The 16,186-nt window shown below is 42.0% G+C and overlaps 1 protein-coding gene across 6 annotated transcripts in view; it reads left to right on the top strand.

Annotated features, from left to right (window-relative positions):
- Positions 1-16,186, top strand: part of Sh3rf2 (SH3 domain containing ring finger 2) — a 106,037-nt gene that overhangs the window by 32,321 nt on the left and 57,530 nt on the right. The window lies entirely within an intron of this gene.

The raw sequence follows: 16,186 nt of genomic DNA, 5'->3' as shown, positions 1-16,186 counted from the left end.
TGGGGTTCCCTTTGGATTTGATTGCTTCTTCTCTGACCAGAATTCTGCTTTCTCTGACAAGAAACTATAAATCCAGCCCAAAGCAACCTGTGGCTATCACCTTCGTGGCTGCCGCAGAACTTGACAGCCCCACAAAGACCCATACTTGTTCTGTCTAAAAATTACACCCTTGAGCTTGGAATATTTTTTCTACTACCAAAAGCAGATCGGTTGGATTTATTGATTTGTAAGAAAGTGAAGCAACAAGACAAAAGACAATAGTCTGCGTTTCCGTCCCCCTCTGGATGTGGACATCAGAAGACGCCTGCTCTGGTTGTAGGAGCAATTGAGGGAGGAGATGAGGCACCAGAGAATGGGCATCACTTCCCCCTCAGAATGACTGCACCAAGATGGCAGTTACACAGACTGAGATCAAAATAGAGAGGTCGTTTTTTTCATGGTCTTCCAGCTCTCCAATGGCCCCAAGGTTTATGTTTACTGCTTAATACTATGCTGATCACTGGGACGAGAGAGACTAAAGAGAAATATTAAGTACCCAAGTTAAAATAAGAGTGAAGATGTTTGAACACCCTATCAGTCAGTCCACAAGGATTGACAGAATGCCAGCCACAGCCTGCCATGAGCTAGGTACTGCAAGTACTGAAGAAGCAAATTTTGTGGTTTTACGTGACTCCAGCAGAGCACTGATTGTCAAAGCTTTCACATTTATGATGGGCAGACTGGAATACCAGCCCCACAGTTAGGACACAAGATATAAGCTGCAGCTTTGGTAAACAGAGAAATAATAATATCAGAGACTAACAGTCTGTGTGTTCAGTAAGTCCTAACCATGGATGCATGTGCCTTGTTTCTCAGCCCCGTTAATATACAGCATACAGCATACAGCGAACAGCATACAGCGAACAGCATACAGTTAATATTATTACCATCATCCTCATCTAATGGGAGGACACAGGCCAAGGTCACCTACCGTGAAGTAGGATGTGAGTCAGAGGTTTCTCTCTGAAGAATAAGATGCATGGATGACAGCAACAGACAGGTTTTGTTAGAACTTTTCTTATACTACTCACAATCTAATAACTTTGAGGATGCTGATTAATTCAGCATAACTCCTCTGAAAAAGAAACTAGGTCAAGGAAGGAAGGAAGGAAGGAAGGAAGGAAGGAAGGAAGGAAGGAAGGAAGGGAAGGAAAGAAGGGAACATTCTCGCATCCTACCAGGATAGTAAAGGCTTTATTTCTACTTCATTTTTACCCCTCAGTCGGGTTAGTTTGTCACCTTCTAAGAGACTAAGTACAAAAGCAAAGGTGTTTGAAGAATGTGGTGGTGCCTCATTCTTTTTCAATGTTGTATAAAAAATCGTCACAAATATAGATGCATAAAAGAGCCAACATGTTCAAGCTTACTGCTTCTGTAGCCAGAAGTCTTGTACAGCCTAACTAACTAGATCCCCTGCAGTTAGGACAACAGTCAAGATGGTTTTTCATCTGGAGGCACTACCGAGCAAGGATGCATGATCAAACCTCCGTATCACAGAATCCATTTATGCATGTCCATAACACTGAGGGCACAGGCATCTTGCTGGTGTTGACTAGAGGCCATCTTAAGCTCCAAAAGACTGTTCTGAGCCCCTTGCCATACAGGCCAGCTAACATGGCCATTTACGTCTTTAGAGCCAGCAATGGAGACATCTAGCAATGTAGTACCAACAAGATGGATCCAACATGATGATGTGATCATAGACTAACCCCAGCAGTGAGATCTCAGGGCTTTTGCTTTGTTCTCATGACTAGAAGCAATTCACAGTTCCTGCCTACATCTGGAGGAAGGGATCACACAAAGGATAAACACCTTTGCTGGTGGCAGGGATCATGGGGCCACCTTAGAGTCTGTCTGCCATAGATGAACAGGAATTGGAACGGGTGGGAGTGATAGGAGCAAGGAGAAAAGAAAAATAGAGAATAAATATATATGTATGTACATATATATATATATGTGTGTGTATGTATAGATAGGTAGATATATAGATATATATCTACATACATGTAATGTTTTTTAATGGCATGCTGCTTGTAAAACAATATAGCCATTATTCACATACATTTCCTCATTTAATTTTCCTCTAAATCCTGTGTGGCCATTTTATTATTATGACTATTTTAGAAGAGATCAAACAAGCACTTTAAAAAGTGAAGCAAAGTTTCTAGGATTTCACATGTAAAAAAAAGAAGAAGCAGGGCCCGTGCTTGTTTCTGGTAGACCATAAACCAAGCTTTCACTGTGTGCTTTAGTCTGAGAATCAAGGCAAATAAGAGAAGAAAATAAAAGAGGGAGTGGAGGAAGGAGCAAGAGAGAACAAAGCTTCTAAGCCATTGGTAAACTCATTCCTGAAAGAGCTGGCAATCAGGGCTTGCGGATGTTTGGTGACTGAAGTTCTCACTCCACATGCAAAAAAAAAAAAAACAAACAAAAAACAAAAACAAAAAAAACAAACCCTGGGTTCAATCCCAGAACTCAGGAGAAGAAGCAGCTATGAAGTAAGTTGCAGGCCTGCCTGGGCTACATGATATATTATCAAAAAAGATAGGCCATGGTGATGGAGGGCTGGGGGTGAAGAAAGAAGGAAGGAAAGAAAACAATTCATCTGTCTACAATGTATTGTCCAGTTTCTGCTCAGGGCACTCAACTAAAGACATAAACTCAAACTAGAGCTGGTAGGAGCTTAGTTAAGTGCCATGCTTTTGAACCTTCCTGGCCCACCTTAGCTTTTCAGAACCTAGAGCCAAACACTGCAGCCAAGTTGTGTGCAGAAACTTGGATGCCTGTCTCAAGCAGGCAGTGTCTTCCATGCATGCTCTGCCAAGCAACCGCAGGAGCACATCTGGGCTCCAGCAGCAGGGCCAAGGCCTGGGTTTGTTTTTCACAGATCATTTGCAATGTCCCATTCTATTCCTGGACACTCTGTCCTTCCCAGCTGACATTGAGCTCAATTTCCCAATAGCCACTTTAAGGAGATGGCTCCAAGAGAGCTCCACAGTGTCAGTCCTGGGCAGCCAGCACTTTCCAGCACCTGCTCAAAGAAGGATGACTGGACATGGCATAGCTCTGACTCCTCTCTTGGTTGGCTGAGCCTCTGTCTTAAAGGCACAGTTGCAGATGCCATGGGAAACCTCGTGTAGACACAGGTGACTCACAGACATGCAAGGGAGAGGAAAGAATTTGAACATCAGATCCCTCTTACATCAAGGCTGGACAGGCAGGTCAGCTAATCCAGCTCAGCCCCCACCCTAGCTGCCTTTACTCTAACATAACAAAGGAAGGAAGGAAGAAGGAAGGAAGGAAGAGGGAATAAAGCCACTGGTTCCTTCTATATCTAGTTCACCTACCCAGAAAAACTATGTTCTGTGTTTCTCAATCAACCCTGCTAGAACCCAACCCACTGAAAAACTTACATTGAGGTCCAACTTCATGCAGAAGCACTGAGACCCTAACACACAGAAAAGAAAACAGAAAACATTGTCTTCTCATACCTGGGGTAGTGTCTGGCTCACCTGCTCTCCAGTTGTGGGGTTGCCAGCCAATCCTCTTCTGTGTTTCATGTCCCTCATCTGCTAAGGGAAGATAGCAAAAGTCCTCCCTCGTGGACCACTGTGAGGCTTAGACTATGTACATCACTACATTGGGACACAGTTGTGTTCAGCCAGTAAGTGTTACTGTGGTAGGCACTGACAGAGATGATTGACAGTAGACTGATCCATTGCCTATAGCTAGCCTTCCTGAGAGGCAGGGTTGTATCTGCACACATCTTGTGCATAGGAATTCTGGCTACTTACTGGTTGACTTCCAGAACAGTGTTGGTATACACAGGCACTTGGTATATTTTGTCTAGCCCTCATTTTACAGATGGGAAAATGGAATATGGAAGAGGCCACAAATGACTATTTTATACATACACTATACACTATACACAAAATCATACACTATAGCTGGGATTTGAGTGCAGGGCATTCTTGGCTATAAAGCTCTTGTTCTTTCCACAATAGCATCTTGTCCTTCTTAAGTGATTTACAATCATTTGTTGAGAATATTTTACTTTTCATGGCATTTTTTAATTCTGTTTTGGAGTTTTCGTGTGTGTGTGTGTGTGTGTGTGTGTGTGTGTGTGTGTGTGTGTGTGGTGTGCGTATGTGTTGAGTTTATTAAACACCAATTTACCAATTATGTGCTCAGGAATGTGAGATTTATAATAATGAGTAGTATGTTTTACTTCCTACTCTCAAGAAATTGAGATTCTAACTATCAGCAGGAATTCTACTCTAGAACTATGGATACAGCTCAATGGAATGTGCTTGCTTGCATTTGTAATCCCTAGGTTTGATTGCCCAGAACTGAAAAGCAAACAAACAAAAACTCTATTTCTAAGAGTTCATATTTCTAGAATCTTGTTATCTGACTCCCCAAATCCACACAAGTACAGATGATGAAGGCCTTTGGTATATTTTAAGCCAATAGTACCTTTTCTGTCTCCCAAACCAGAGATTTTAAAAGTGACAATTGAAGTCCATTGGTCTTGTCCATTTCCTCCTAAGACTTTGGCTAGGGTTACTTGAGAGGATATTGTTGAGGGGAAAGCTAACTGCTCAAACATGGGGTGTCAAGTAACCTCTTAAGTGTTTCTAGATGCCATGGATGTCCCAAAGAGAGTCTTTGTATCTTTGCAAACAAGACAGTTAGAAAAACGCAGCCATCATTTCAGCAAACGTGCCATTTGTCTCATTTTCTTTCCTGGTTATTTGGGAGCCAGAAGGGGTGTGTGTGTGTGTGTGTGTGTGTGTGTGTGTGTGTGTGTGTGTGTGTGTGTGTGTGAGAGAGAGAGAGAGAGAGAGAGAGAGAATTGTGTATTTGTGTATGTGTCTGTGTGAGTGTGTATCTGTGTATGTGTGTGTGTGTGTGTGTGTGTGTGTGTGTGTGTGTGTGTGTGTGTGTGTGTGTTTTAATCAGCTCTAAATTTATGTGTTGAATCCCATGGGACCAGGTGAGCAATCACATAATAATTCTACCTCAATAGGAGAGAAGTTATAACTAGTTCATTTGGGGTAATTATAGGGCAACTTTCTGCCAGGATTTAAAGATAGACTTTGAAATGTTTATTTTTTTTCACTTGCCTACTGTTATGTGTAGAGAGAGGTTCCAGCTCCTGGGACACCAGCCAGAGTTAAATGAAGGAGAAGAGAGAGAGAGAGAGAGAGAGAGAGAGAGAGAGAGAGAGAGAGAGAGAGAGACTGAGAGTTGGTTCTTATCATCCTGTGCTCAGGGTTCTGGGAACACAGATTCTTCCTATCACATTGTTCTACATAGAGATCCTCAATAGAATTATGGTAAGATGCACAATGCACAGCTTTAGAGGTGTGTGATCCTTGGCCAGCAACCACATCCTGGGAACTGATAAGATGTTTAGATCTGGAGACCCACCTCAGACCTACTGCATAAGTAAGTGGGTGAGGAGAACAATCTGTTTGAGTAACCCCCAAGATGATTCTGTGTACTCCAAAATGTGAACAACACTCCTTAAGGGCCATGGGGCTCAGTTGACTTTTGCCCCAATTTAACTAAAGGAAGAACTGATTAAAATAAAGCAGATTCACACATAGTCACACAATTCATTTATGCTTAGCCACTGTGCAAGACCTGCCACTGTAGTTGCTTGCTGTTTTGTTTTGTTTTATTCTTTTGGAGGGCCCACCACCCAGCTCCCAAATAAATCACACATGGACTCTTATTGTTTCTTATGAATGCCCGGCCTTAGCTTGGCTTGTTTCTAGCCGGCTTTTCTTTCTTTTGTTCTCTTTCTTTCTTTCTTTCTTTCTTTCTTTCTTTCTTTCTTTCTTTCCTTCCTTCCTTCCTTCCTTCTTTCTTTCTTTCTTTCTATTTTTTTGCAGATTTTTTTATTTGAATTAGAAACAAGATTGTTTTACATGTCAATCCCAGTTCCCTCTCCCTCCCCTCCTCCCCTACCGCCCCCCCAACTAAAATCCTACCTATCACCTATCCTTTCTGCTCCCCAGGGAGGGTAAGTCTAGCCCGCTTTTCTTAACTTTAATTATCCGATCTACTTTTGGCCTCTGGGCTTTTACCTTTCTGTATTTCTGTATATCTTTTCTTTCCTTCTTATTTCGTGTCTGGCTGTGTGGCTGGGTGGCTGACCCCTTCTTTTCTCAATCCTTGATCTTATTTCTCCATATTTCTCCTGCTATTTATTCTCTCTGTTTACCAGCCCCACCTATCCTTTCTCCTGCCTTGCTATTGACTGTTAAGCTCTTTATTCGACCAATCAGGTATTTTAGACAGGCAAAGTAACACAGCTTCACAGAGTTAAAAAAAAAATGCAATATAAAAGAATGCAACACATCTTCGCATCACTAAACAAATGTTCCATAGTGTAAACAAATGTAACACATCTTCAAATAATATTTTACAGCATGTAACCCAACTGATCTCTGTGTTTCAAAGTTTAACAAGTGATTCAAAGAATGCCATGTCCGATCATTTCCAAGGCATCAATCAATATCTCTTCTGCCTTCAAGTAATCAACATGCTGTCAGTCAACTGGAAATTTTCAAGAAAATTCAGCAACTGGCTCTCATAAGCCCAAGGAAGTTGATTCCAACTTACCATTCTCTCAAGGCTTAACTTCTTCATCTGCACTATGGATGGATAGTAGCAATATAGACTCACAGGGGTTATCGGAAGATTGAGATGAGAACATAGGAAAGTTGCAAAGAAAATGACAGTAGCAGAAATGCATAGAGTACTTCCCTCTTCTGAGTACATAGCATGTACTGTCCTATTGAGATTTCACAGCCATGAGAAGGGTACTGATAATTCCTTTCACTTTGTGTGTGAGAAACCTGGTCTCAAATATGAAGTCCAAAGTCACACAGGAAGCAAGTAGGAGAATGAGTGTGACTCCAAAACCCTAGGGTCAAAGACATTCTAGGTCAGTCTACCAGTCTGGGCTTCCAGTTCACTGGAAACAATCTGCTCTGCACAGTTGCTTCTAGGAATCCTAGCATGACTCTACAAAGAAAATTCACAAAGCTAAGGCTACTGGGTCCATGGTAACAGGCAGTTTAGATCTTGCCTGATGTACACCAATCAACAATGAGAAATTTTAAGTTCCCAGTGTTACAGAAGAGAGGTGTCTGTGCATACCTTTATCAGCACTGTTAATTCCTCTGATTTTTGAAAGCTTTTTGTATGAGAATTTGTAAGTATAAAGGGGAAAACAATAACAAGAACTGCTGAGTGCTCAGTACATATTCACACAGCTGTCAACCTGTAGTCCACCTATACTCCATCTACTCTCCTCCAATTAGAATGAAATTGAGGCAAACCCCACACATTATACTCTTCCATTTTTTTTAAAGATTTTATTTATTTATTATGTATACAACATTCTGCTTCCGTGTATATCTGCACACCAGAAGAGGGCACCAGATCTCATAATGGATGGGTGTAAGCCACCATGTAGTTGCTAGGAATTGAACTCAGGACCTCTGGAAGAGCAGTCAGCGATCTTAAGCTCTGAGCCATCTCTCCAGACCTACTCTTCCATTTTTAAGTAAGCATTTAAGCAGCTGCCTTTCAAAGACAAAGATCTATTCATTGACACAACTTCCATATCATAATCACATATAAAAATACAGTCTTGGCAGCAAAAATACCTTCACCCACTGAACCATCCATCTCAATGGTTCTTCATAATTATTTGATAGATGTTTCTTGAATCAGGATCTGTAACATGAAAAATAAAGACACAGACACAGATATTGGGGTTCAAGCTTCAAGCTGAAGATCAGAAAAACAAAGCAGCCAGGCACTAGCTCTCACTCTACCTCAGACTGAAGGGTGATCCTGGCTCCACCAAACCTCAGAATGCTGCCCCTCTTTAGCGTGGCTGGAGAATCCTAAGACTTCATTGTCTTCCTATCCTCAATATGGCTGGAGAATGAATGACAGTTCTGAGACCCTGTTCCTGTCTTAAATACCTCCCTAGTGGTAGAATTAAAGGTATGTGATCCCAGATGCTGGGATCAAAGGCATGAGCCCTGTTACTCTTCACTCTTGTGTAGGCCATGGTGGCCTTGAACTAACAGATCTGTCTACCTCTTGATCCTGAGTCCTGGGATTAAAGGTGTGTACCACCACTGCCTGATCTCTATAGCTAGAGGCTGACTTTGCTTTCTGAATTCTCAGGCAAGTTTTAATAAATCATAAAAATTATTGCACTTGGTCCATACTCCTCTTAATTTTTTTTAATCTGTAGGTTTACCCCCACAACAAACCTACTCTTCTTTTTCACATGCAAAGATTTCTCTGACAGTCTCCAACCTCCTGAATTTTTCCTATTGCATCCCTGGGGAATCGCTGGATATGCTCTTCAGGTCCTGAATTTCTTGTAACCAACAGACACAAACACAGTAGACACTAGCACATTTGACCTGTCTCCAGTTACATGAATTTGAAGTAAATGAAATTTGTTATTGAATGAAATAACAGTTAAATGAAATTTGAAATTCAGCTCTGACACTGCACTAGCTACACGGCAAGTACTACTGATGTACAGCAGGTTTCCTTACAGTAGGAAATTTATTGAACAGCAGTGCTTCTCGAAGTTTCAGTCACTCCTCTGATGCCTGTCACCTCATCGCCCTCCCCCATGTATACTAAACAGCAGAGATGAACACCCTGCATCTAGGTTTACATGCGTGCTCAGGTCATATAAGCGAAGCAAGCAGTATGTGCCAAACTCTACTCCCATCTGTTTTGAGTGGCAGCATCTGTGTTTACAGAAGGTGATTAGATGCTATAAGGAGAGCTTGCCTATGTGATAAAAGGGCAGCAGCCCCCAGCACGAAAGCAACCTGGACCATTGCTGCCTCCTCAGATGGAAATTGAGAGAATTTGTGCTATCTGTAAGGCTCAAATTGTTATTAAAGGCTTGCTACTTCTAGAATACCCTCTCCTTACAGGTGTCTCTGGGAGTTTCTTCCCAGCAGTATTTTTGTCTTGGCATGGGTGCAGAAAGCACATTTCCTGAACACTAAGCAGGTTTAAGCTTGCTCTTGCAGCACTTTGCAAGGCCTTGGGGGGGGGGGCATGTCAGGACAGAGTACACGAGTCATCCCATGGAGAGTTCTACCAAGAACCTAACCAGCTCCTGAAGAAATTTCAACAAATGGGACCTTAGAGATAGCTCAGCAGTTATAAGCTCTTGCTGCTCTTCCAGAGGACCCAAGTTTAGCTCCCAGCACCCACATAAGGCAGCTCACAACTTCGTGTAACTCTAGCCCCAAGGGACCAGACTCCCATCTTCTGGCAACACATGCACAAATACAAAGAATTTTTTTAAATGATAGAAACCTCGACCAATTTACAGGGACTGGATATTTGGGGTTTTTAGTAGGAAATAATGTGGGAATTAAGATGTCATCATTAATGAATTCCTTTATTTTAGAAGTGTTTATTGGGTCAGACACTGTGTTAGACATTGGGAACACTAGAGAGATAAATAAAGCTATCAGACCCCACGAAAGCTAGTCTAGTGAAAGAGGCATGTAAATACCAGACACTTTAATGCCTATTGAAAAATGCCATGGTGGGGAATGTCACTAAAGCAAATGGGAAGATCCTTAATGCAACAAGGCTATTTAAGGGTGGGATGTTTAAGCTGAGACCTAAACAACAAGTGGAAGTTGAGCAGGAGAGGAAGAGGAGGGGGTAATATTTTAGAAAGCAGTTAAGAGATGAGAAATCCTGAGGCATGAATAGTACAAAAGAAGCTCCAAGGGACTGCAGTGGACAGTGTGAGAGGAAGATAGTGGCCATGAACAGAAGAAATTCAGCAGTGTGAGCTGAGCCAAGTCATGTCTCCTCATGCTTCCATTTCTTCTATAACCAAATGTTCATAATAACGCACACAGTGCTGCATCTAGTACCCAGTGACAGCAGGCACGAAAGTATGACACCAACTGTATTTTAAAGTCCTACTTGTAGGACTGTGGCAGTATTTCACATCTGACTATAAATTCAAGGATCCCTGCATAGATGCCTTGGAACAGCTTCGGGGACTCTCAAGAGTAATAGTGTCCATCTTCACCCAACACCACACTCAGAGATGTCACATAGGTAAACAAGGTAGGAATGCCCACACTGGGAAATTTGACATGTGTTCAAACAGAGCCTTTCTGCAAAGATTAATTTACATATGGCATTGAGTGAGTGTGAATGAGAAGAGTAGAGACCCTAGACACAATTGCCAAAAGAGGCTTTACCACAACAAAGAACAACACAGATCTGTTGTGACTTTTGAATGCTAGAACACTCTGTCATATGAGACAGGCCCACCCAAAGCCAGCTCACATGGACAAGACCGGGAGTGCCACTTCCTCATGCCAACCTATTTCCTGTCATGACAGAGGAGTGTCAGTGACACCCAGCCCACGGATAGGAGCCTGAAGCCTCTCAGGTCAACAGCTGCTGAGAACTGCTTTCTTTGGCACATGTGGCTAGCAATAAATTGGATTTCAATGTTCTGAATCGGCGGAAAAAGATAGCTTCTTGCTGTCGCCTGCTCCCTTCATTGGAGCTGCCATCTGTCAGCTTTTGTCACTCAGCATGGTTGTCTGCACTAGAGATTAGGGACTTAATGCAGAGTGGCATGCTGGGAAAGAAAATGTCTGCCACAAGCAAGAATGTTCAAGGCAGATCCTCTATAAAACCTCAAACATGGTTATAATTCAAAACACATTTAAAATGGTGACACCTTTTTAATGGGCAGGTTTTTTAAAATACAATATTTATCTGTGGTCAGCATGTCTGATTAGTTCCCACTTTCAAGGAAATAGCTGGTTGTTTATGATGGAGTTTTATAGGAAAAATGCTTAAGCAAAATGTCAGAATTTGAATGGTGCTCAAGTGGGGTGGCTTAATTAAATATTCACTCATTCATTCACTTATTTAACAAATGGATGAGTGTTTACTAGGTGCTGGTAGAATGTGAGTTCTATGTGTTATGGAAATACAAAAGTTGGGTCTGTGACAAACAATCCAAATATATATGCTGGAACAAAGAGAACATCTTTAACAAATGGTGCTGGCATAACTGGATGCAAACATGTAGAAGACTACAGATAGACCCAAGCCTTTCACCCTGCACAAAACTTAAGTCAAAATGGATCAAAGACCTCAACATAAACACAGCCACACTGAACCTATTAGAAGATAAAGTGGGAAATACCCTTGAATTAATCGGTACAGGAGACTGCTTCCTGAACATAACACCAGAACATTTCTGCTGACCGCCTGAGTGTACGAGTCACCGCCAGGTACAGAGAGTTTGAGGTGAATAAGTTGGTGTCAGCTATTACAGAACTCAGTCTGATATGCAGACAAGTGAGCCAGCAATTACAATGCAGGGAGACGAGTGTTGTACGAGTATAGCATGGCTGACTAAACAACGGGCACAATGTAGCAGGAAGAAAGAGGAGGTACAGAAGAGTATGTCTTGTGGTGGTTAATCTGCAATGTCCACATACCTGGATTTAGAGTCACCTAGGAGACCACACCTCATACTCACATGCATACACTTGTGCACACCCGTGCAGGTCTCAAAGATGTGCAACTTTGTAACAACAGATGTTTCCAGCTGCATTGAAACATTGAAGAGAGCTCTAGCTCTCTTCAAAGTCATTTTCCCCGGTGGTCTGGTCCAGGGTTGTGAGGGTTATGACCATTTCTTTCCTTGCCACAACAGTCTGTCCCAATGGTGGCACCCTCGCTGGAAATTCCAAGAAGGACCAAACACATAAAAACAGAATAACATGCTGAATTGCTTTCTACCCACGACTCCAGTTGAACAGTTATCATGTGGACAACTTGATTTCGTCTCATCCATTACTTCTGTGTTGAGAGGATTTTTAAAGATATTTCTAAAATTTTTCACCTTTAAAGAGCTCTGTCATCTTTAGAGTTGGAGGGAATAGTAAAAATAAATAAATAAATAAATATGGCTTTTTTTTTTTAATCAGAAGAATCTGGGTGCAGAGAATTTACTGCTTCATCCAAGGCTGTGGTGTGCAAGCTGTGGTTCCCATCTAGGGGCCATGTCTAGAACCTCTGCCTGGATGACGCCATCCTCAGAAATGCCCTCATTTATCGTTCCTCTATCATATCCACACCCCTCCCTCCACACAGAGGTGATCAGGGAGCAGTAAGTTAGGGGACAAAGGCGGAGGGGAGCATCATATCGTTTTTTCTTAAGCTAGGGGAAAGGTGGTAGGAGGAGGGCCATTTAGTTTATTTTTCATCACTCTGCATGATAAGTTTGGCTAGTTTCTCCAGCCACATGGAAAAAGACATATCTGAAATATGCCACACTTACTGGGAAAGCTTACTGTGGAAACAAAAGTAATGGGAGAAAGCAGACCTGCTTCCCAGCCTGAGGGAGTTGGTGCTTTCCCCGTCTGCCAGGCTTCTGTACCTCTTACCTACCCATGGGTGCCTTATGCCCTCCTGGGGGAACAGATGGTGACGGACATGCTTGGTTTTGAGGGAGTTCAATGCTATCTCTTTGAACATCTCCAGGATTTGGCACGAAGCCCACTTCCAAAATAATCCCAAGTTGTCTTTGGAGCCCGACAGCGGACGTCTCTGGTATTACTTTCAATGGTAGATAAACAAAATCACTCCAAAGCAAACTTGGGGGAAATGTTTCAGGAGAAGACAGGAAGACACATAAATGGCAGACCTTAAAAGGCCTGTTCTCTGCCTACACGACACAAACCCTTGCTTCTCTTCACCTTCTCTGGCTACAGGCTCTGAGGAAGTGGGACAGGGGAGGGGAGTGGATTTGGGGATGATGGCTGAGCATTTGGCTGGTATCTTCTTGGAATTGGGAGGAAGGATACCATGTCTCCACATAGCAGGAAATGAGTACATAAAGGAGACTTGTGGTGTCCCAGTACTGAGGTGGACGCTAGAACAAAGGACCTCAGAAAAAAGACAGACACAGACACACACACAGAGTGGAGGTTTAGATACAGCTGTGAGGACAATGCTAATCTTCCTTGCTGTTTCCTTCCTATCTCAAGGACTCTCATTCCCCTAATCTTTTCTTCTGTTAAATGTACTCTAACTTGTAATTTTATATTTATTTGTATACATTTGTTTTTTTTTGTTTTTTTTTTTTTTTGCTTGACCAAGTGGACTATAAGATCAATCAAAGGTTTTGCACAATGCCTGGCATGATAGATTCTCAAATTATACTTGTTGAAAGAAAAACAAATGAATGACAAATAGAACCTGAGAAAGACAAGCCACAGGATGTTAACAATAGTTGTTTCCTCCTTTCTCTGCCTTTGGACAAAAATTTCTAAGCACCCTGATTTGTGTGGTATTTATTATTGCCACACATCCTACTAAATAATCTGCATGATTTGTCTCACTAGTCCTCTCAACATAACCATGAGGAAGGATGTTCAAGAGCCTCAGGACACCTTCTGATTCAACAAATCACTGGAAATTGGTATAGCTGGTCTATTCCAGCCAAAGGATGCAGATTAAAGTAAACAGCGGAAAGGGGCACAAGGCAGAGTCCAAAAAGGACATGGTGTAGTGCTTCCACATGCCCACCCCCCACAAACGTGTGACCAGACCAAATGTCATGTTGTCTGCAGGAAGATGAAGACAAAGCAGAAAGTTCCTCAGACAAGGGATGGCTTCACAAAGAGACAGCCAATTGTATTGCTACTAACTCTGCAAACCATTGTTTAATTCTGAGCTCTGTGCATTGTCCAGCCACCTAAATCACGGCTCTGGAGCTTCAAGCCAATCAAGCCAACCAAAAAAGACAAACGAACTGCTGACAGGTCTCAGGAACAATCCTGAGGCTTTCTGAATCTCAAAGAAAGGAATGCTTCTTAGGCACATATGAGCTTCCGTTACAAGATGGATTATCTACTCTTCTGTAAGAGACCATGATAAAGTTGGATAATGACCTTTGAGTCTTCCACTCCATTCCCCACCCCACCCCACACCCCTGCACCTGCAGAGAGAAAAAAATATGAGCTATAAAAGCTGGTGCCAAGCACACAACGGGTAATAGCTGAGGCAGAACTTGGCGCCGTTTTCCCTGGAGGGAACAGTTGAGGACCGGATAGAATCAGCCAGCCGAGACCCTTCAGGTGCTCAGCTTTGATGTGAGGGCTCTGGAGTTCAATAATTCATGCTAATGCAGCCAGCATCTCAGCAATTGCATTCACACTTCATTCAGATTTTGATTACTAAACAGTCCCGGTGACTTTTATGATGAGAAAACACTCTGGTGACTTCAGCTGGAATGGAAGGAGTGTGGCAGAAGCACCAGGGCTTTGGGGTCAGATGAGCCCATCTTTCTTGGGCCTGGTGTACTCTGGATAGGTGTAGACCTTGTCTGGTGACATTTACCATCTCAGAATTTCCTTATCAGTAAGATAGGGTGATACCACTTACTTCATAGGGCTGTGAGGCCACATGACTGAGATTAACAGATGAAAAATTCAGTAGTACAATAACATAAGAGAAACTTCAGTGGCCTGAAAGAACCCTGAGAAATGTCCGTTTCCTCCTCTCTTCAGAGTCATTCTCTTTCTCTCCCATCTTTCTCCCTCACTGTCCCCTCCTGCCTCCCTCCACCCTTGCTGCACATGGAAGACAATGTTTTCTGTCACTATAATGGGAGTACTAAGAATAAACAGGGGACATATTATCCAGAAGGAAGAACGAAGATGGAAAGCCTTGTGCTGAATATAGAATCTGTAATTCATGTCCACAACGCTTTCCCATGTTGAGGAGCAATAGAGAAAAGAAGTGATGAGGATGAAATGGACAATTAGTACCAACATGGAGTTTCAAAGTTTAGGCAGCTTCAAAGACATTTAAGCACTTTTATACAACTTTGCTTTAATACTATCTCTCAGTACTCATTAAAATACGTATGCCACTTGCACTAGAAATATCTTCCCGGAAGGAAAAGAAGAAAGTAGGTTAGTAATTTACAAGCTTATATCAAATCTCCATTGCCTCCATTTGATTTAGCAAAAGATGTAGCTCAAATGAGTAGCATCAAACCTAGATGAGAGGAAAGCTTCATAAAATTAAAATGTAGCTACAAAACAAAATCCTACTCCATGAAAGACTGAGCAAATAAATCAGGGCTGGGGTCTAGGATATATGTTTTCAACATCCTCCAGAACCCTGAATCCACTACACCTCACTTTGTGAATCTGGGAAAGTTTAAACTTCTCTGATTTCAAGTTGTCTGAGTTTTGAAATTTGATATATATTTCAAAGTTTGCTGTGAGAATTAAATAAAATACATTATGTAGTAATGGTATCTTATATGTATAAAAATAATACTATTATATATATTGCCATTAATGTGTAAAGGACTTTAATTCTTTTTTCTTTATCATTTTATTGTTTTCTTTTTATAAACCCAGAAGAATAATGAATTATGAAAATAGTTTATGTAGCTTAACATAGTCCAGGGCAGTATGGCAGAGCCTCTTTCCCTTGTTTAGAAGAGACCTTCTTCTCATTATTCAAGATGGCAGTCAGAGCTCCTGCTGCATCCCACACAGTGGGTTGGAGGCAGGAAAGGAAAGACAGTCTCCTTCTGCAAAGACCTTCCTGAAAGGTTATTTCCACTCTATGAACCAGAACACAGTTGCCAGGAAAACTGAAAACTGTGACCAACTAGTATTTTATGTAGTCAGTCGTGTGCCCAGAAAACTGTGGCTTGTGTTACAATGGAAAATTAGAGAGAAGGAATTTGGAAGGACAGGTATTGGTCCCTGGTATCTCCAACCTGGGATGCCTCACAGATTTATGTTTTTCCTGGGGATCCTCTGCTCTCATCCCTCTGAGTGCTGGTTTCTCAAGTGGCATCTTCCTCAAGGCAGGTCGTAATTACTTGCCCCACTCAGTTTGGCTAGTTTTCTTCCCAGATTCCTTCCATAGCTCCACACCTCACCTGTAAGCTTCACTACCTCCCCACTGCCAGGTTTTGTCTAACTATAACAGGCAACACAATCATTTTGTTATAAAAGTTAAAAACCAGAACTAAACACTTAGGAGGAATTCCAAT

This window comes from Cricetulus griseus, chromosome 2, assembly GCF_003668045.3.
Source record: "Cricetulus griseus strain 17A/GY chromosome 2, alternate assembly CriGri-PICRH-1.0, whole genome shotgun sequence".
NCBI lineage: Eukaryota > Metazoa > Chordata > Mammalia > Rodentia > Cricetidae > Cricetulus > Cricetulus griseus.
Note: the sequence above shows the minus strand (reverse complement) of the source record. Positions and strands in the feature narration are given on the sequence as shown.